The sequence below is a fragment of the Pinus tabuliformis genome, chromosome 3_1 (assembly GCF_031772625.1).
Source record: "Pinus tabuliformis cultivar Carrire ecotype Pingquan chromosome 3_1, CPIR1, whole genome shotgun sequence".
NCBI lineage: Eukaryota > Viridiplantae > Streptophyta > Pinopsida > Pinales > Pinaceae > Pinus > Pinus tabuliformis.
The window spans coordinates 302,731,367-302,753,812 of NC_142301.1; positions in this window are offsets into that span (position 1 = coordinate 302,731,367).

A 22,446-nucleotide genomic window follows, 5' to 3' on the forward strand; every position below is an offset into this window, starting at 1 on the left:
TAATTCTCTAAACCACTTCCTAGCCTCTCCATCAAGGCTCTGGACAAAAACTCTCATCCATACATCATTCTCACTTATATCTAAATTATCAGCATAACTGTAAAAAGCTTCAAGATGTTCTTCTGCTAACACTCCCTCTGTTCCAGTAAATTTGGGCATATATTTTTGATATTCTCCTGTAGGCATGGCATTTAAAGGTGTGGGCAAGACTAAAGGTCCATATCTAGCAGCAACAATCCTCTCAATCCTAGTAGGTGCTTGCTGTCCTGCCATGTTTGGAATCTGTGGAAAAACACTAGCAGATGGAACAGTAGGAAATAATGTAATGGATGGCAGAGATATTGGGATGTTTTTGACAGTATGGGAAGCTCTCTTTGGACTGAGATTCAAAGGGGAACTAACTGCACAAGGGGCTGAACTAGTCTCTAAAGGATTTTCTATATTAACATTGCTGGGCTCTACGCTTTCAAGCTGTGATTCTTCAGCTATGAACTCATTTTTCATAGATAAATCGGATTTTTTAGGCTTACCTGATCCTGATGCCCCTTTCTGTGATGATTTCTTTGATTTAACAGTTTTCTCAGGGTCATGCAATGGTTCAGCTGGAGACTTCTGTGGATTTCTTCTAGTATGCCTCACAAACTGAGCCGGAACTTCAACGTGGAGTCACCAAAGGATGGTCTTCCACCAATGGAGTCGCCGGAAAGAAGATTACAACCAATAATGTGTTCAAACCTTGTCTGTCATCAAATCTTGAAACTATGTCGTTCTTCCCACGGAAGCTTGAGCTCTGATTCTCTTCTCTCCTCGGAAACGGCGCCAATTAATGTTATCACCCCAAGAAACTCACCTAGGTTGTATATCAGTGATGCTCAGGAACATTAAAAATTCAACAGTTTTTTTGGATAAAATGATGGATAAATGGAAGATGTGCAGCACATTTAAGCCAGATAACCACTCCTACTATGATTTACCCCAGACATGGGTGAAGACCCCCAAACTACAAGGCTTTCAACCACCAACTACTCACAGCTTAAAGTAAAAGTGATGATGGAGAAGACTGATTGCACCAGCAGATGCACAAGGCTCTGTGATGGCCAGCTGCAACCAGTTAGAAGGTCTGCAAGACTACTATTCCATATACAGAGAGGATGACAGCTCTCTGGTATTAGAACAACAGCAACCTGCAAGCAATTTTCAATGAACCACTAAATTTTAACATAGAGGTGGGATGACAGCCCCTCAAATGCCAAATATTCATAGCACATCAACTAAATGCAAAGCAGGCAGAGCCTAGAACATAGAAGAAGTGAAAAGCGAGCAGGTGATAGCAAAAGAAGCTTGTATTAGTTGAAATCAAGACCAAAATCTGCAGGTCTCATAGTATTAATAGTCTTCAGAAGTTAAAAGGCTACAATAAGCTCTCATTCATCAAACACTCATCAACCTCATTCTATCTGTTTTTTCAGTATATATGGTGTTACATTGCAATCTCTCTGTTAGCTATGCATGGAGGAGCCCATAAATGGCCACCAACCACATTTACATTCAGAAATGGGGCTGCTGATACAACTCTGGCTGTGCTGTAAATGGATTTGACCCCTCTGTTGCTCTGCAGTCCTCCATTGAGCAGGTGGCGTGAAAGACCAATGGAACCATAACCATTGAATGCTCTGAACTCCCCAGTGGTGTCCTGCTTCCTCCTTGGCCATACTGCTGATTAAATGTAGCTGTTGAACATTAAAAATGGCTCCATTATGACTGCGTTGTTTTAAAACAGTGAAACGCTGCCCAAACTGTTCCTTCCCGCCCATCATTGCTTCAATTTTTACTTTTAAGAGGTGCATGCATGGTTCATTCAACTATCGGGTCCGCCTTTCGGGTCGCAATTCATGTTTAAACATGCCCTCCTTTTTTTTTTAATATTTGACAAATACATGCAAAACTACCGCAAAACCATGAAAAATGGCTTTGGCGGATTTGAAATATATATATATTTTTCTTTTAGAACCCTTTCGGATCCGAGAACCCATCGCAATCGCACCCGCCAGGCATCCTTTATATTTCTTTATATTTCACAATACACAGAAAATGCACCCCAAACCATCGAAAATGGATTAAGCGCGGACTTGAGATTTTATAATAAATGATTCATAAAATATCGGGTCCGACCCATCGGGTCCGAACTCCATCGCAATCGGCACCTGCCCAAGGCTTCCCTTTGTATTTTCTTTATACAAAGAAAATACATAAAATACATTGAAAACGCGAAGGGCGCGGACTTGAAATATTATAGAATGGAGCGTTGTATGATCGTCGGGTCCGGCCCGTCTTATCGCGACATGCATATGTTTAAAGCCCCGCCCCCTTGTCATTACCGATAGCGATATTGTTGCGGACCCGCACATTTATCAAAAGGAATTTAATACCGCCGTCGGGTCCGGCCTATCGGCGATCTCTCATATATGCAAAAGGCCATGCTCCATTGGAAATGCCAATAGCGATACGCCGATGTGATATCGGTGATCGCTCAACGCACAATAATAAAGCCCCTTTGGTAAGTCCTCCATTGCGATACGCCGATAGCGATATCGGCGATCGCCCATCGGCGATATATTATGTCGCTGCCACTGCCATCCCCCGACCTGCGATATGCCGACGCGATCTGGACCGTTGATCGGCCAGATCCAACGACTAAGATTAATGCGGATCCTTAAGCCTGCGCTTTTGAATTTTATATGGTTTTTTGGGTATTTTCACCTCCCAATAGTGTAATTTTGCCCTCCAAAGGGCTTTCCTCTTGCAATTTGTTCGATCGGTGGAAGATGTTTAGATACAACTTGAAGATTTAAACAGCAACAATGGATCTTGGGCATGATTATGAGTATATTTGCAACCTTTGAGAGCATTTTGAATCCATTTTTTATCCTTTTGCATAGCAAAGCTAACAGGACTATTTTGCAGATTTCTACATGACAGTGACTGTTGGCCTAGGAAATTGTGCAAATCTGTCCTTGGGCCTGTAGTCCTTGCCAGTTGGAATTGCACATTGCACAGATCCAGCAGCTAGTCCTGCCTTCCAGACAGCCTAGACTACCTTTTGCTTAGTTCTGGCAGCCAGTCACCCAACCTCCCAGAAGAAATTGTGCAATCTTTCTCACCAATTTCCCAGTTATGTGTTGTGTCTTTCCCTTGAATTTTCTTTTTTTCTTCCTGACATATTTCTTGCCATGCATGTTGCTTGTCTCCAGATCTTTCAGGTGTTCATCTGTCTCAATGGCTTCCAAGAGAACAAGATCTCAGGACACTGATGGAAATGTAGCTGGAGCAGCAGCTAAGCAAATGTCCTCTAGTCTGCCAATCTATGAAGATACAAAGTTGTATCTAGACAAGGACATCAAACTGAAGTGGCAAGAAGTCAATGAAACATTTGCAGGCACTTTTAGGGAACACCTCGAAGATCGTCAGGTGTACATGAACATTCACAAGTCTAGCTTGTATCAGATTGCATGCAAATATCTCGTGTTCCCATGTGCGGACATGATACACTGGATCGTCTCTCACACTGATCCCGAGACGATGACCTTGAGTAGTGTCAGTGGGACGAAGCTTGCAACCTTCTGGGAATAGGATTATGATGAGATGTATCAGATGTCAAAGCCTGTGACTATCATGGAGACTCCATTCAGCTTACCCAACAATAGTGCTAACTCCAAAGACATTTTGAAGGATTGGGTAAAGGAGCTAGCTCGTTTCAGGATGACACCCAACTAGGTCTATAAGACAAAGATACTGAGGAAGGTGTACCAATACTTGATCATATTTTCTTGTCAACTGTATGGCCAAGCAAGCACAGAAACCTTCCCATAGAGTTGGGTGGTTTCACTGGACCAAGTGGCTAGAGAAGGAAAACCATGTAACTGGTCCGGCATACTGGCTCATTAGCTAAAAGAGCAAGTCATGAAGGCTCGATAGTCACCCAAAGGTATGCATGCAGAGATTTACATGTCTGCCTACATCCTAGATGCAGTCTATGCCTGACAGGAGTTCCCAGGCTTGGAGTGGGCATGGTCACTGGCGGAGACTGTTGTGAACACATATTTCAAGTTGTTGTCTGAATGCAGCTTCAAAGGAGTAATCACACGGTTGTCCGATCATTTTGTTGTCCCTTTGTACAAGATGATATTTGAACAAGATCCACCCTGCATGTCAAAGGAAGCAATGGAGGCATTGATAGGTATTGTAGATTGGTATGCCTCATCATCCGACACTTTCATCTGAATGTTCAGTGCAGAGAAGCCTCCGCATGTTCTGCCAAAGTTTGCCTTGGATGTACTTGTCATGCAGGAAGTAGCCTATCACATCTCGGTAGGATTGACAGCTAGACTGTGGCGAAAGAAGAAGGCACCTTGGCCCACTCTTCCGTTGTGGATTGGGTTATATGAGATCCAGAGTATCAAGAAAGTGGATGTCGAAGCATAACTGATGAAGAAATACCCATTCGACCTCTGAAGCTACAATCCGTATGACCCACATTGCATTGTGAAGGATCACTGCACAAGAGTTCAGTTCAAATGGATCTACGGGGCATTTCATTGGGCCGAGGAGGACCCATGGAAATATTTTTATAGTTTCGCTAGATCCAATGAACTAGTCAGATTCGCTGTGGAGTGGTTAGCAAGGCAGTGTGAAGCAACATCACAGAGAGCAACAACAGTAGAGCCAAGCATACTAGTGTGTGAAAAAGGGAAGAGGAAGATTGTTGATGACATGGAGGAGGAGCAAAGCTGCAAGTTTCGAGCAAATCCACTTGTAGAGAAAGCAGCTATGGCTATAGAGGCAAAGAGGCAGTAGCGCGACGATAGAAGGATAAGAAGAGAATGGAAGAAGTAGAGAAGGAGTTGCAAGAGCTGAGAGAGAAACTATGAAAGGAACAAGAGTTGCAAAAACTGGTGAGGGAAGTGCAACAACAACAGATATAGCAGGGGGTGCATCATGTGCACACATACGAAGTAACGCTCGTACAAGTAGTTGATTCATATGAACTGCTAGCATCAGACGAACATAGTGAACCATCGTAGGGGCAAGACTTTGCTCATGAGATAGAACATGTACTTAAATAGCTGGATGCAGACATGGAGCAACAAGAGTTGGAATAGGACACCGACCTGATGCCTCACCACAAAGAGGTCGACTCACCCGCTTCAATGCATCTAGAAGAAGAACAAGTCTTGGATGACAAAGAAGGCACTGAGATCCTTGGTGATAAGCTGGAAGAAGAGATGCATAACATCTCATTTGATGAATCCCAACATAGAGTTGTGCAGTCTCACAGATTGTCAACTTCGGAGGATCAAACATCCCTTGTGCAAGTTGAAGAACGAGTGATCGTTACTGATGTGCACAAGAATCCAGCTACTTTAGCCGATGCAACTAGAGTGTATGCTGAAGCCACTAGCTCAAGTGTTCTTTTTCTTATAGCTGAGAATGAGTGAATGGCGAAGAAACTACAGGTGTCCAAGCAAGGAGGAGAATTACTGACAATGTCTGCCCGAGCTGAATTGAAGAAGGAAATACTACATGAAATATTGTCCCTTGACACAGTTATGCAAGCATTGTACTCCAAGTTTGGTACCATGCACAAGGCGGTCATCCATCTCAACGGATGGCAGTAGCGATGTGCTTGGAGAGAATTCATATTGACGAACATAGATGTGGTTGTTGATGACATGCAAACATGGATGATGAAGTACAAGGGAGTCCCACTTCACTTGCCAAAGATAATGAGGCGAAATGCAGTCGAGCTGAAAGCACGTATCCGAAGTCAGATTTGGAACTACAAGGACCTCCCACAACTCATCACTAGCATACAACGTTCTCATGCACGTGTATTCAAAAGCATGGATGTTGTGGTGCACACACATGCAATCCCATCACTTGGGACTCTCACCTAGGCGAAGACCAAGAAGCAGGTCCAACTAGAGCTTGACTCGTACTTTGAATAGTTGATGTGCATCGCCATGAGCCTAGACTTGCCTATTAGTGCAGACATCATGCACAAGTATGTTGCTGGTCTAACCACATTGAAGACAATGATGCACATGCTATCAGACGAGTTGGACAAAGGAGCCTGAGCAGTGTACCCGGATTCTATGGAGGCGAAGGTTAGGTTTCAGATAGATGTCACCATGGAACACACAGACACTATCAGAGACTATAGAGCTTGGAATCAATATGTTACTGTTGAACAGCATGAGGATGTTGAGTAGTTAGAATTCTATAGTTGTCTAAGTTAGAGTGATGTCTAATTTGGCTTGCTCAAGCCATTATGTTCACATGGGTACATGTGCATTGTAATGTTGAGTTATGTGAAGTGTAAGTCAAGTGTCAATAGTGAATGTAACAGTCATAGAGTAGGTGAAGAGTCATGAGGGTAGTTGAACAGTCACAAAGGGGAATGTCAAGGGTCACCCCACCCTGTGCTATAAATAGTCCCTCATAACTCATTGTAGAGGCTTTTGGTTAGCCAAAATTCTGATAAGACTATCTTGGAAAGAGCTTGGATAGTATTGTAACGCGCCTTGGCTTCTCCACTGCACAGAGCTAGTTCATCTCTTTGGAGGAGCAAGCGGATGTGGCTGTAACGTTTCACTATTGGGGCTAGCAAGTTTACATGGATGTATTGTATGATTGGAACTTACACTTCTTTATATAATAAGAGCCAACACATTTTCATGCATATGTTGTTATTGTAGTTGGACTGCTCTGGTTGCTTTAATGATGTATGTTGTTTAACTTACGTATTTGTGTATGAACTTCTTCGTATGCAATTATATGAATCTTGTTGCAGATGTGTTGTTGGTTTAACCATCACTTTGGATTGTCAACTGATCTGCTTTCCAACTTGTGATGCATCTTCACTCGTGTGTTCCCTTCCTAGTTGAGTACTGATATAGGTTGTCAAAGGGCGCATTCAACCCAACCCACTTGTGTTAGAACCTCTCATTCACCTTCCTTGATTCACTGTAGTAGTCACACCCTTGTTACTGACAGAGTTATCTTACTTGCCTCTGTGTGACATCGCGGTCAAGGAATTACCTTATGACCCACTACTGGGACTCCTACACCAAACAGTCTGAGGTCTAATTGGGACTTCTTACCAAGGAGATCCCCTTGACATGGTTACGGGTCCAACACCATCAACATTTATGGCGCTAGGAGGGCCAGATGACAAGATGTGTCCTCTCATCTAGTTTTGAACCTCTGCATACCTTTCATGGATTCTTTCACTCTTCTCCCCTTGCGATGTTTTTTGAATCGTGAAGATGTCTCCATCACGGGGGCGTTTTTCGATTTCTTCTCCACTTTCACGTATGATAGTGAAGGCGAAGTGGCTTGGCATGAGTACTTACATGGCTTTCTTTCCATGCTTCATGAGAAAGATGGGTGTTCTGACGAAAAGGCTAGCGTGCTACTTGCATACACACTTCGCGAATCTCCATTTTGTTGGCTGTTTAGCTTACCGTCTGACATCATGCACTCATTTGAGCACTTCCGTGATCTTATTTAAGACACATTCTATGATTTTGATCCAGACCATCATGACCGAAAACTGTTACAGCAACGGAGGGCTCCCCATGAATCAATTATTTATTTTTGGCAGTGCTTCCATGACTTGCAGTTTCAAGCTCCGAGGAGCCAGATGAAATTTGCTTATCTTTGGGACCAGTTTGAGTATTGCCTTAAGAAATTTTCCCATCCCAAGAGGAAGTTTGAGATCAAACCTTGCTCAACATTCTTCATTGATGAAGCTGCGCAACCTCATGTGCATGCGGTTACTTTCTTGACTGGCTGTCCACCTCCCTCTCATTCAACAGCCCCACCACTGCCAAGTGATGTTGAAGATCATGCTCACACACCTGCTCATCGTTCACATTCTCCCAACATCACTTCACTCAATTTTCATGTAGATTTGGTTGTGAGTCCTTTGTTGGGTTGTGTTATATACTTTCCATGACTAGCCTACGTAGTTAACCAGGGGGTTAGAGGAGGGGCAGGGCCCCCCCTTCGTTGTGCCGATTGCATAGCAGGAGGGTCACAGGGGGGTTTTAGGGGGGTGGGTAGCCCCCCTCTATGGGGTCGGAGGCAGCGCCCCTGGGAATTTTTTGGACCCTGTATTAGGTTGGGCGGACCTACCTATGGTTTTGTGCATGGTTTTCGCACATGGTTTTGGACGCGATGGTTTTCAGTCCATGGTATTGGATGCTTCGGCATGTATAAATATGTATTGTAACATTGAAAGGAACATAATGAAAAGTCAATCTAGTAGTCCAGTTTTGGTATCCCGGGGAAAATATCTGTATATATGTGTTTTATGTGTTATTCTCTCACATTGTTTATTTTTTGTGTTTTAGAATTCGTATGCAAGTAATTTCTGTACGGGGTTAAAACCTACATATGGTATCGGAGTTGTTTTGGCTTCAAGGGGATGCCTTTGTTGCTGAGGGGTTTCACTCGGGTCTGTGGTAGACCCTATTCATTGGGAGATCTGCAGGATCGATTCTGGTGGTGAAAGAAGATGGCGAGCAGTGGAAAGATAGAGATCAAGAAATTTAATGGTTAGAGTTTTGAGTTATGGAAACTCAAGATGGAGGATCTGTTGGTGGATAAAGATCAGTGGATCATGGTAGATCTAGGTACTAAACCAACGGGAGTGTCCGATGAAGAATGGAAGAAGTTGGATCAGAAGGAAAAGAGCACAATACGATTGTGTGTCTTAGATTCAGTATTGCTGAATTATTAGGGGAAGCTATGATGAAGGATTTGTGGGACAAGTTAGGGACTTTGTACCAATCTAAGTCTCTGGTGAATAAAATATTCCTACCGAAAACACTGTATAACCTTAGGATGAAACTTGGAGACTTGGTGACGGAGCATCTAAACACATTTAATACTGTGTTAAGTCAGTTATTATCTGTTGATATTAAAATTTGAGATGAAGATAAGTGCATCATTTTGTTGTGTTCTCTACCAGATTCATGGGATTCAGTATTGCTGAATTATTAGGGGAAGCTATGACGAAGGATTTGTGGGACAAGTTAGGGACTTTGTACCAATCTAAGTCTCTGGTGAATAAACTATTCCTACCGAAAACACTGTATAACCTTAGGATGAAACTTGGAGACTCGATGACGGAGCATCTAAACACATTTAATACTGTGTTAAGTCAGTTATTATCTATTGATATTAAAATTTGAGATGAAGATAAGTGCATCATTTTGTTGTGTTCTCTACCAGATTCATGGGATTGTATGGTTATTGCAATAGGTAGTAGTGTAACTGCCTTGCAGTTTGATGAAATAGTCTCATCCTTGCTGATGGAGGAGATGAGATGAAAAAATATGGAGAGCCAGAATTGTGATGCCTTGTCTATATGAGGATGTTCTCAGAACAGAAACAAAAATAAGTCATCGAGTGGGAGATCTAAATCTAGAGGGAGATCTAAATATCCAGGAAAACCTATAAAGGTGGTTTGTTGGAAATGCAAAAAGGAAGGGCACTACAAAAGGATTATAAATCTAAAGCTCCTAACAAAGGAAAGGGATCTGATGATGCTCCTTCTATAGAGGCGAAACCACCTCAGATGAAGGTGGGGATGTGTACTTGGCTTCTTCAACTGCACATGTAGATCATGAGGCATGGTTGATTGACTCAGGTGCATCCTTTCACTTCACTCCCCATAGAGAGTGGTTCTTCGAGTATGAGAAATACGATGGTGGTGATGTCTTCTTAGGGGATGATAGGAAGGCTAGAATCGTTGGTCGTGGAAAAGTAAAGTTGAAGTTGCAAGGTGGAAGGGTTAGAACACTTCCTAGTGTTTTGCATATTCCTGCATTAGCCAAAAATCTGATTTCTGTAAGCAAGCTGGATGATGCAGGTGTAAAAACAGTGTTTGAGAAGGATACCTGCAAGATGGTTCGGGGAGCACTGGTATTGATGTGGGGAGTTCGGATTGGAACTCTGTACAAGCTGCAAGGTAGCACTGTTATTGATGGGTGTGACAGTTCTGTGGTTCCTAAAAGTGGAGCAGAAAATCTAGTGGTCTCTGGAGAGAAGACCATGTTGTGGCATCAAAGGCTTGGACATATTGGAGAGAAGGGCCTTTAAATACTTCATGGTAAAGGTATGGTAGAAGATATGAGTAATAGCTCTCTGGATTTTGAATTCTGTGAAAATTGTGTATATGGGAAGCAAAATTGGGTAAGTTCCCCTCTGGTGGTAAAAGGGCGAAACAGATATTAGATCTTGTGCACAGTGATGTGTTGGGACCTGTGAAGGTTCCAACACTGGGTAAGTCTGTGTACTGTGTATCATTTATAGATGACTTCTCAAGGTATACATGGATATATTTCCTCAAGAAGAAATATGAAGTCTTTGATAGGTTTAAAGAATTTAAGGCTTTGGTGGAAAACCAGACAGAGAAGAAGATAAAGGTGCTGAGGACAGATAACGGTGGAGAGTTTTGCAACAAGGAATTTGAAGAATTCTATAAGAAGTGTGGTATAGAATGACATAAGACTACTCCATACACACCAGAGCAAAATGGAGTTGCAGAAAGAATGAACAAGTTGTTGATGGAAAGGGCAAGAAGCATGCTCAGTGGTGCCGGGTTAGGACAGGAATTCTAGGTAGAGGCAGTGGACACTGCATGTTACCTGGTCAACAGGTCACCTTCATCAAAGTTGGAGGATAAGACTCCACAAGAGGTATGGATTGGTAAGAAACCCTCTCTTTCACATCTGATGGTATTTGGATGTGATGCATATGTACATGTTCCAAAGGAGAAAAGAACCAAGTTGGATAGTAAATCTAAAAAGTGCATATTTATTGGGTATAAGGATGGTTTAAAGGGTTATAAGCTTTGGAACCCAGTAACAAGGAAAGTTGTGTACAACCGAGATGTGGTGTTAAGAGAGGTGAAATATGTTATTAAACATGAAGTCCCATCAAACGAACCCGAGAAGATAGAGTTTGATCTTAAGGAGGAATCAGACTCTACAACAGAAGAGGAATTAGAAGATGAAGAGCCACAAACTCCAGGTGTGAGAAGATCGGCTCGAGAAAGAAGACATCCAGAAAGGTATAGTCCATCTACTTTCTATTCAAATTTTTCTTTATCTATTACTGATGATGATCCCAGAACTGTGAAGGAAGCAGTAGCTTCAAAGGATGGCAAACTCTGGAAAGAGGCCATGGTTGATGAAATGACATCTTTGCACAAAAATGAGGCTTGGGATTTGGTGGAGTTGCCGGCTGGAAGGAAACCCATTGGTAGCAAATGGGTGTTCAAGAAGAAGACAAATGTAGAAGGAAAGGTGGAGAAATACAAAGCTCGGTTGGTAGCAAAAGGTTATTCCCAGGTGTCGGGAATTGATTTTTGTGATATTTTTTCTCTTGTTGCCAAGGTAGCTTCTATTAGATTACTTTTATCTGTTATTGCTGCTTTTGATTTTGAGGTAGAACAAATGGATGCGAAGACAACATTTCTTCACGAGGATCTAGAAGATGAGATCTACATGAAGCAACCTAAAGGCTTTGTGGTGAAGGGTAAGAAAGAACTGGTATGTAAGTTAAAGAAGTCTCTGTATGGGTTAAAACAGTCACCAAGGATGTGGTGTTAGAAATATGATACATTTATACGAGGACTTGGCTTCACCAAAAGCAAAGCAGATCACTGTGTGTATTTTAAATTAATTGGTGATAGTGTTATTTATCTTGTCTTGTATGTGGATGACATGTTGCTGGTTGGAAATGACAAATAAATTATCCAGAATTTGAAGACCCAATTGTCCTCCAAATTCGACATGAAAGATCTTGGTTAAAAGAGATCGGGCAAAGAGGAAGCTCTGGTTAAAACCAGAGGAAGTATGTTGAGACAATATTGCAGATGTTTAATATGCAGGATAGTAAAACAGAGAAGGTTCCTATTCCTGTAGGCGTAAAGTTATCTTCTGAATAGTGTCCCAAGACAAAAGAAGAGTAGGAGGACATGTCCCGTGTTCCATATGCAAGTGCAGTCAGTGGCCTGATGTATGTGATGGTCTGTACGAGACCAAACATTGCACATGGAGTGGGACTATTGAGTAGGTTTATGTCAAAACTAGGGAAGGAGCACTGGACAACATGTGAAGCGGGTTTTCAGGTATTTGCGTGGCACTAGTGATTATGGTTTGTGCTACCAAGGAAGACCAGGATTGGAAAGAGTTTTGGATATCCCTGGCTTTGTTGATGCAAAATAGGCTAGAGATATGGATCAAAGGAGATCTACAAGTGGGTACGTGTTTAACCTATTTGGAGGTGCAATTAGCTGGATGAGTAAGAAACAATCTGTAGTGGCATTATCAACTACAGAGGCAAAATACATGGCAGCCACTCATGCAAGCAAGGAAGTAGTTTGGTTGCAGAGATTGTGTTCAAGTATGGGGTTGGTACAGGGAGCTATAAGGATAGACTATGATAGCCAAAGTGCAATTTTCTTGGCAAAGGACCCTGCTTATCATTCAAAGACAAAGCAGATTGATGTTTAGTATCACTTTGTGAGGGATATGATAGAAGACAAAAAGGTGTTGTTGGTAAAGGTGGACACTTTGAAGAATACTGCAGATGAATTGAAAAAATCTGTGAGCTCTGAGAAGTTCTCTTGGTGTAGAGAAACATTAGGCATTTCAGGGTTGGATAAATGACTAAGTTCTTCTATGGAAAGAAAAGAACAAGTGGGAGAATGTTGGGTTGTGTTATATTCTTTTCATGACTAGCCTACGTAGTTAAGCGAGGGGTTAGAGGGGCCAGAGCCCCCCCTTTGTTGCGTCGATTACGTAGCGGGGGGGTCACGGGGGGGTTTGAGGGGGGCGAATAGCCCCCCTCTATAGGGTCCAGGGCAGCACCCCGAGGAATTTTTTTTTGGACCCTATATTAGGTTGGGCAGACCTACCTATGGTTTTGTGCATGGTTTTCGCACATGGTTTTGGACGCGATGGTTTTCGGTCCATGGTATTGGATGCTTCAGCATGTATAAATATGTATTGTAACATTGAAAGGAACATAATGAAAAATCAATTTGGTAGTCCCGGTTTTGGGATCCAGGGGAAAATCTCTGTGTATATGTGTTTTATGTGTTATTCTCTTGCATTGTTTATTTTCTGTGTTTTAGAATTCGTATGCAGGTAATTTCTGTATGGGGTTAAAACCTACATTTGGTATCAGAGCTGTTTTGGCTTCAAGGGGATGCCTTTGTTGCTGAGGGTTTCGCTCGGGCCTGTGGTAGACCCTGTTCAGTGGGAGATCTGCGGGATCGATTCTGGTGGTGAAAGAAGATGGCGAGAAGTGGAAAGATAGAGATCGAGAAATTTAATGGTTAGAGTTTTGAGTTATGGAAACTCAAGATGGAGGATCTGTTGGTGGATAAAGATCAGTGGATCGTAGTAGATCCAGGTACTAAACCAATGGGAGTGTCCGATGATGAATGGAAGAAGTTGGATTCGAAGGCAAAGAGCACAATATGATTGTGTGTCTTAGATTCAGTGTTGCTAAATGTATCAAGGGTGGCCACAATGAAGTCTTTGTGGGACAAGTTAGGGACTTTGTACCAATCTAAGTCTCTGGTGAATAAATTGTTCCTACGGAAAAAGTTGTATAACCTGAGGATGAAAGATGGAGACTTGGTGACAGAGCATCTGAATGCATTTAACATTGTGGTAAATCAATTTTTATTTGTTGATATTAAAATTTCAGATGAAGATAAGTGCTTTAGTTTGTTGTGTTCTCTACCAGATTCGTGGGATAGTCTGGTTATTGAGATAGGTAGCAATGCAACTGCCTTGTAGTTTGATGAAATAGTCTCATCCTTGCTAACAGAGGAGATGAGACGAAAAATATGGAGAGACAGAATGGTAATTTGAGGATGGTCCCAGAACAAAAACAAAAATAAGTCATCGAGTGGGAAATCAAAATCTAGAGGGAGATCTAAATCAACAGGAAAACCTGTAAAGGTGGTTTGCTGGAAATGCGGAAAGGAAGGGCACTACAAAAGGGACTATAAATCTAAAGCTCCTGACAAAGGAAAGGGATCTGATGATGCTCCTTCTGCAGAGGCGAAAACCACCTCAGATGAAGGTGGAGATGTGTACTTGGCTTCTTCAAGTACACATGTAGATCATGAGGCATGGTTGATTGACTCAGGTGCATCCTTTCACTTCACTCCCCATAGAGAGTGGTTCTACGAGTATGAGAAATACGATGGTGGTGATGTCTTCTTAGGGGATGATAGGAAGGCTAGAATCATTGGTCATGGAAAAGTAAAGTTGAAGTTGCAAGGTGGAAGGGTTGGAACACTTCCTGGTGTTTTGCATATTCCTGCATTGGCCAGAAATCTGATTTCTGTAAGCAAGATTGATGATGCATGTGTAAAAAAAGCGTTCGAGAAAGATACCTGCAATATGGTTTGGGGAGCACTGGTATTGATGCGGGGAGATCGGATTGGAACTCTGTACAAGCTACAAGGTAGCACTATTGTTGATGGGTGCAACAGTTCTGTGGTTCCTGAAAGTGGAGCAGAAAATCTAGTGGTCTCTAGAGAGAAGACCATGCTATGGCATCAAAGGCTTGGACATACTGGAGAGAAGGGCCTTCAAATACTTCATGGTAAAGGTATGGTAGAAGATATGAGTAACAGCTCTATGGATTTTTATTTTTGTGAAAATCGTGTATATGGGAAACAAAATCGGGTAAGTTTACCCTCTGGTGGTAAAAGGGCGAAACTGATATTAGAGCTTGTGCATAGTGATGTGTTTGGACCCGTGAAGGTTCCATCACTGGGTAAGTTTGTGTACTATGTATCATTTATAGATGACTTCTCAAGGAATACATGGATATATTTCCTCAAGAAGAAATTTGAAGTCTTTGACAGGTTTAAAGAATTTAAGGCTCTGGTGGAAAACCAGACAGAGAAGAAGATAAAGGTGCTAAGGACAGATAACGGTGGAGAGTTTTGCAGCAAGGAATTTGAAGAATTCTATAAGAAGTGTGGTATGCACGATAGAAGACTACTCCATACACACCAGAGCAAAATGGAGTTGCAGAAAGAATGAACAAGATATTGATGGAAAGGGCAAGAAGCATGCTGAGTGGTGCTGGGTTAGGACAGGAATTCTAGGCAGAGGTGGTGGAGACTGCATGTTACCTGATCAACGGGTCACCTTCATCAGCGTTGCAGGATAAGACTCCACAAGAGGTATGGATTGGTAAGAAACCCTCTCTTTCACATCTGAGGGTATTTTGATGTGATGCATATGTACATGTTCCAAAGGAGAAAAGAACCAAGTTGGATAGTAAATCTGAAAAGTGCATCTTTATTGGGTATAAGGATGGTTTAAAGGGTTATAAGCTTTGGAACCCAGTGACAAGGAAGGTTGTGTACAACTGAGATGTGGTGTTCAGAGAGGTGAAAGATGTTATTAAACATGAAGTCCCATCAAAGGAACCTGAGAAGATAGAGTTTGATCTTGAGGAAGAATCAGACTCTACAACAGAAGAGGAATCAGAAGATGAAGAGCCACAAACTCCAGGTGTGAGAAGATCAGTTCGAGAAAGAAGGCAACCAGAAAGGTATAGTCCATCTGCTTTTTGTTCAAATTTTTCTTTATCTATTACTGATGATGATCCCATAAATGTGAAGGAAGTAGTAGATTCAGAGGATGGAAAACTCTGGAAAGAGGCCTTGGTTGATGAAATGGCATCTTTGCACAAAAATGAGGCTTGGGATCTAGTGGAGTTGCTGGCTGGAAGGAAACCCATTAGCAGCAAATGTGTGTTCAAGAAGAAGACAAATGCAGAAGGAAAGGTGGAGCAATACAAAGCTCGGTTGGTAGGAAAAGGTTATTCCCAGGTGCCAGGAATTGATTTTGGTGATATTTATTCTCCTATTGCCAAGGTAGCTTCTATTAGATTACTTTTATCTGTTGTTGCTGCTTTTGATTTTGAGGTAGAACAGATGGATGTGAAGACAACATTTCTTCACGAGAATCTGGAAGAGGAGATCGACATGCAACAACCTGAAGGCTTTGCAGTGAAGGGTAAGAAAGAGCTGGAATGTAAGTTAAAGAAGTATTGAATGGGTTAAAAAAGTCACCAAGGATGTGGTATCAGAAATTTGATACATTTATACGAGGACTTGGCTTCACCAGAAGCAAAGTAGATCACTGTGTGTATTTTAAATTAATTGGTGATCGTGTTATTTATCTGGTATTGTATGTGGATGACATGTTGCTGGTTGGAAATGACAAAGAAATTATCCAAGATTTGAATACCCAATTGTCCTCCAAATTCGACATGAAAGATCTTGGTGCTGCAAACTATATTTTGGGCATGGAAATTAAAAGAGATCGGGCAAATAGGAAGCTCTGGTTAAACCAAAGGAAGTATCACCTGACAATATTGCAGAGCTTTAATATGCAAGATAGTAAACGGTGAAGGTTCCTATTCCTGTAGGTGTAAAGTTATCTGCTGAACAATGTCCCAAGACAAAAGCAGAGGAGGAGGAGGAGATGTCCCGTGTTCCATATGCAGGTGTAGTCGATAGCCTGATGTATGCGATGGTCTATACGAGACCAGAATTTGCACATGTAGTGGGAGTATTGAGCAGGTTTATGTCAAAACCAGGGAAGGAGCACTGAACAGCAGTGAAGCCGGTTTTTAGGTATTTGCGTGGCAGTAGTGATTATGGTTTGTGCTACCAAGGAAGACCAGGATTGGAAAGAGTTTTGGATACCCGTGGCTTTGTTGATGTAGACTGGGCTGGAGATCTAGATAAGAGGAGATCTACAAGTGGGTATGTGTTTAACTTATTTGGAGGTGCAGTCAATTGGATGAGTAAGAAACAATCTGTAGTGGCATTATCAACTACAGAGGCAGAATACATGGCAACCACTCATGCAAGCAAGGAAGTATTTTGGTTGCAGAGATTGTGTTCAAGTATGGGGTTAGTACAGGGAGCTATAAGGATAGACTATGACAGCCAAAGTGCAATTTTCTTGACAAAGGTCCCTACTTATCATTCAAAGACAAAAGCACATTGATATTCAGTATCACTTTGTGAGGGATATGATAGAAGACAAAAAGGTGTTGCTGGTAAAGGTGGACACTTTGAAGAATACTGCAGATGCATTGACAAAATCTGTGAGCTCTGAGAAGTTCTCTTGTTGTAGAGAAACATTGGGCGTTTCAGGGGTGGATAAATGACTAATCTCTTCTATGGAAAGAAAACAAGAAATGGAAGAATGTTGGGTTATGTTATATTCTTTCCATGACTAGCCTATGTAGTTAACCGGGGGGTTAGAGGGGGGGCGGAGCCCCCGCTTCGTTGCATAGATTGTGCAGCGGGGGGTCACAGGGGGTTTGAGGGGGGCGAGTAGCCCCCCTCTATGGGGTTTGGGGAAGCACCCCGGAGAATTTATCTTGGACCCTATATTAGGTTGGGCGGACCTACATATGGTTTTGTGCATGGTATTCGCACATGGTTTTGGATGCGATGGTTTTCAGTCCATGGTATTGGATGCTTCGGCATGTATAAATATGTATTGTAGCATTGAAAGGAACATAATGAAAAATCAATCTGGTAGTCTCGGTTTTGGGATCTAGGGGAAAATCTCTGTGTATATGTGTTTTATGTGTTATTCTCTCGCATTGTTTATTTTCTGTGTTTTAGAATTCGTATGCATTTAATTTCTATACAGGGTTAAAACCTACATCCTTTGACTTCTCATATGCATTTGTTTCTATGACCTTCGTCTTCGCACTCAGGTGTTTCTCCAAATGATGTTGTCTTGTGTTTGTCCATTCCGGACTCTTCACTTGTTGTGAGTGAGAAACAACTCATTGACGGAGTTGGTGTTGCACAACCAACATGCGTTGTCATTCATGAAGAGTATGAGTGGGAGCTTGAGCATCAACCCTCAGCGAAGGACAACTCGCTTCCGTCCGAGCCCCCTCCGTTCTTTCCTAGCATCTTTGGTGAACCTGCCATCCATGATTTTGCATGTGTGTCTTTGTCCACGAATGCACCCATTGTCGATCACTTGCAGGACTCACCGGATGTTGGACCATCATTCGACAACGAAGAGAATAAGCTATTCATTTAAAATCCACTTGATATTTCATCTGTCTTCTTTGGAAACACAAAGGATGAGTTTGTTCACTTTTCATCTACCCCTCTATTTGATACCTCTGATCGTGAGGATGCCGATGAATTCATTGAGTTTTCTGATCGTGGCGGTCGTGATCCATTTGTTTCCATATTTGATCATGATCATGGCTCTATCGTAGTTGATCTTTTGAAGCCACCAGTTTATGATGATCTACTTGATGATGAAATTGAAAGACCCAAGACCATTGAGGTACTTCAGCCCAATATGATGGTTATGTCAGGTCGTCTGTCTCTTGGGGTTAGTCTCACTTCCGATCATGAAATTGTTCAATCACCCAAGGCTCTTCATCACTCATCTGTATGCATTGAAGATCCATCCCACTCACAGATCACATCTCCTCCACTTGAACTGCATGATCCCATTGTTCATGCATTGAAGGAATCTTACATTGCAAGAACACGCGTACGACGCAAGTTATCTTTGTTTCTTTCGTTTGCTTGCATGTCTCTGTCAAGAGTGTGCTTATGCTTCAAAGTTGCATGCAGTGTCACACAGCACCATGATAAGTCCACGAACTGCTCGTCATGCACTTGCACTCGCTTAAGTTCTGTGGGCACTCTCAGACACGAAGTGTGGTTGTCTTCATTGTTATATCTTTCTTGTTTGTTGGTTTGCACAACTGGGTTGCTCGCAGACCAAGCCTTCACCAACATGGGTCTACCAATGCGCCGGTGGCTGCAATGGAAATATCACTTCACGTGATCAGGCCCATGCACCGTTAGCGTAGGAGTAAGAGTAGTGTTTGCTTTCAGTTAGTTTGCTTGCATGCTTGTTTGCTTATTCGCTTGTTTGTTTGCTTGCTTGTTTGCTTACTTGATTTGCTTTCACTTTGTTTCTGCTTTTTCTTTGCTTTGATGTTTTTTAGTTCATTTGTTTCATTCGTAGGTTAATATTGCATGAAATCATGTATGACTCTTGAAACGAGCTGGGTGAAGTACAAGAAGTCTTGTACAACTATCACTACTTGGTTATCTTTCATATTGCCTCTATATGAAGAACTTGTTACTTTCAGTCCATGATACGATGAAGGAAAATATATACTGTTCAAAGTGAACCTTGGTGAAAACACAACGCTTGTGCGCTAACTAGTGTCACCTTCTCTAGTCGTTTGTTTTTGGGTTAACCCTCATCAGCTCAGTCAAGTATAGTAAGGTGAGGGGGAAAACCTTAATAGGCACGTCGAAGGTATAATAAACTACTTCTCTTTTGGAACAACCTCTTCTGCTCTCAATAAGTCGGGATCACTCTTTCGCCTTTGAAATGAATGAGTGTTATGCATAGTTGAAAAAAATAAAGATAAAAGAAAATGAAAAGTCAAAAAATTCAAAGTAAAAAATGAATAAGGCGAAAGAAGAGAAAGGCTTCCTACGTAGGGAGGTGATGCAAGTAACTCCACCGGGGTACTGACCAAGCTTGCTGGCAGCAGAGCCATGCTTATGTTCCTATGTGACTCCACAGGGGTACTTTCCAGGCCTGCTGGCAGTGAAGGAACACCAAAGATGAAACTAAGACTTTGGCAACTATACTGCTTATGCACCTATATACCCCTCAACCCCAACCGAAACAACTGTGTTGCCTTGGCTTGGAATGTGTGTCAATCGACCAAGAGTTTGGAAGATGCTACATCTTTCAATCAAGCTAGTTTGAAACCAAGATGAGCTGAGAACTGAACAATACTTCCAGAGGTGTTAGACTTGCTTTTCACGAACAAGGTCCATTTGGAGAGCTGGAGTTCTACCTGTGTGTCACCAAGTGTTGTAGCAGCTACAACCACCCTCCCAAATTTTTCCTTAGCCCATTTTGGAGCCTCCCTACCAACCTTGCACAACACTTTGTCTTGCTTCGTCAAGTACACAAGCTTCAATGTTTTTCATGCACAAAGGCAGCCTATCGATCACAGCTTGATCCACTTCCCTCACAGGTTGTCCACCCAGACTTGGTCTAGCTGCAGGCTGAGTAGCTTCCCCAAGAAAATTGTGCATTTTTGGAGGGAAACCAGCCTTCCCTCCAGAAATTGCGTAATTCTGTCTGGCAACCTATTGGGCTCCAGAATTATGCAATTCTTCCAGCCAACACTCCCAACAGAAATTGCGCAAATTTCCCCAGCAGGGCTACTCAGCCTAGAATTTGTGCAAATCTAGGCAACAGTCAGCTTCTCTGCCCAGAAATTGCACAAATCTCCTAGGCAGTCAGCCCATATCTGAGCCACGAATGCGCATTTTTCTCAAGCAGTTGAGCAGCTGCATGCATGAGCAGTCCGGTTGACCAGTTCCACCCAGGACCAAGGAAACTTGACTTGCATGCATGCATGACTGGTTCTTCCTAGAATAACGAAAGGCAACATGCAAAAGGCATCCCATGATTCGGGGAGATATTTTTAGCAGTCGGGGGTTACATGCAAATTCTTTTTTCTAGATTTGTGGCATGCGCATCATGAGCCCAAACTTATTTATTCGACACATTAGACCTCATTCTTTCACATCGATCTTGGAGATCTAACATCCCACAACGCATCCAGGACTCTTCGACACATCTAGCTCAGCTATTCACAGGTAAGTGGCTTCAGCTTGTGTTTTTCAACATTTTGGTCACTTTTTATATATTCACTTGTATGAGTGTTGTTTGCTTGATTTCTTTGAATGCTTGCTATCATTTACAAGTATACTAGCTTGTCCTAGCTCTGTTTCATTTTTCGTTGCTATCTCACTATTGTGGCATGCATGAAACTGTTTTGCACGAACACTTGCCATCCAACGAATTGCTTCACCCACACGCATGTTGATCTGTTTGCTGAATCTTTAATTCATGTTTTTCATGCATTGTCAATCACTTCTGCTATCACTTAGTGTCGCCATGCATTCACTATCTTATTTGCTTTCAGTTTCCCATCGACGAGTCAGGCCAACCTTGGCCCAGACTTTGCCTCACTAAGATTGCTTTGTGCAATCTGGGGAAGGAAGGCTCTGCCTTCCTCTCTAGAAATGTGCATTTTTTCCTAGCACTAGCCTCCAGGATTGTTTTGCGCATTTCTGGAGGACAGTGACTGCTGGCCTAGGAAATTGCGCAAATCTGTCCCTGGGCCTGCAGTCCTTCCCAGCTGGAATTGCACATTGCACAGATCCAGTAGCCAGTCCTGGCTCCTAGACAACCCACACTACCTTTTGCACAGTTCTAGGAGCCAGTCACCTAGCCTCCCAGAAGAAATACAAGAAGGCTTGTACAATTATCACTACTTGGTTATTTGTCATCTTGACATCTGATACAAAGTTGGGTGGTTTCACTAGACCAAGTGGCTAGAGAACGAATGTAACTGCTCCGACATACTGGCTCATCAGTTGAACGAGAAAGTCAAGAAGGATCGACAGTCACTTGGAGGTATTCATGTAGAGATTTACATGTATACCTACATCCTAGATGCAGTCTGCGCCCGACACGAGTTCCTAGGCTTGGAGTGGGAATGGTCACCGATGGAGACTGTTGTGAACACATATTTCAAGTTGTTGTCTGAATGCAACTTCAAAGGAGTAATCACACGTCTGTCCGATCATTTTGTCGTCCCTTTGTACAAGATGATATTTAAACAAGATTCACCCTGCATGTCAAAGGAAGCAATGGAGGCATTGATAGGTATGCCTCACCATCCAACACTTTCATCTGAATGTTCAGTGTGGAGAAGCTTCCGCATGTTCTACCAAAGTTTGCCTTGGATGTACTTGTCACACAGGAACTAGCCTACCACATCTCAGCAAACTCGCCCGAACTATACCTTTGGGGAGAGTGACCCTTAGAAAGAAGGTCCAGGGGTCGTTAGAGAGAGTGTTAATCATAACACATGAAGTAAAGAGGATAAGTCATCTTCATTTGGATGACAGTCAGGCAGGGGTGCTCAGCTTGTAATCTTTCCTTGTTCGCCGAATGAAGGCCGGGCGGGTGGAAGGAATCAGGGTTCTATCTGAGGAATAGGAGCTCAGGCTGCACGAGTAAGTCAGTGATTCATCCCATTCCTTCTGGGCAGGCTTAGCCCGGCCTAGTGTTCAGAGACAAGCTCCGGCTTGACAAAGAAAGTGTATTATTGATAAAATAGAAATGTAGTGAGTGATATGTTAATGATAAGTCTTACTAAAGGAGTAAGGTTGGTGAAGCAGGTGGGTAGAAGGCTCAAAGTACGAGACCGAGTAAGGCACTG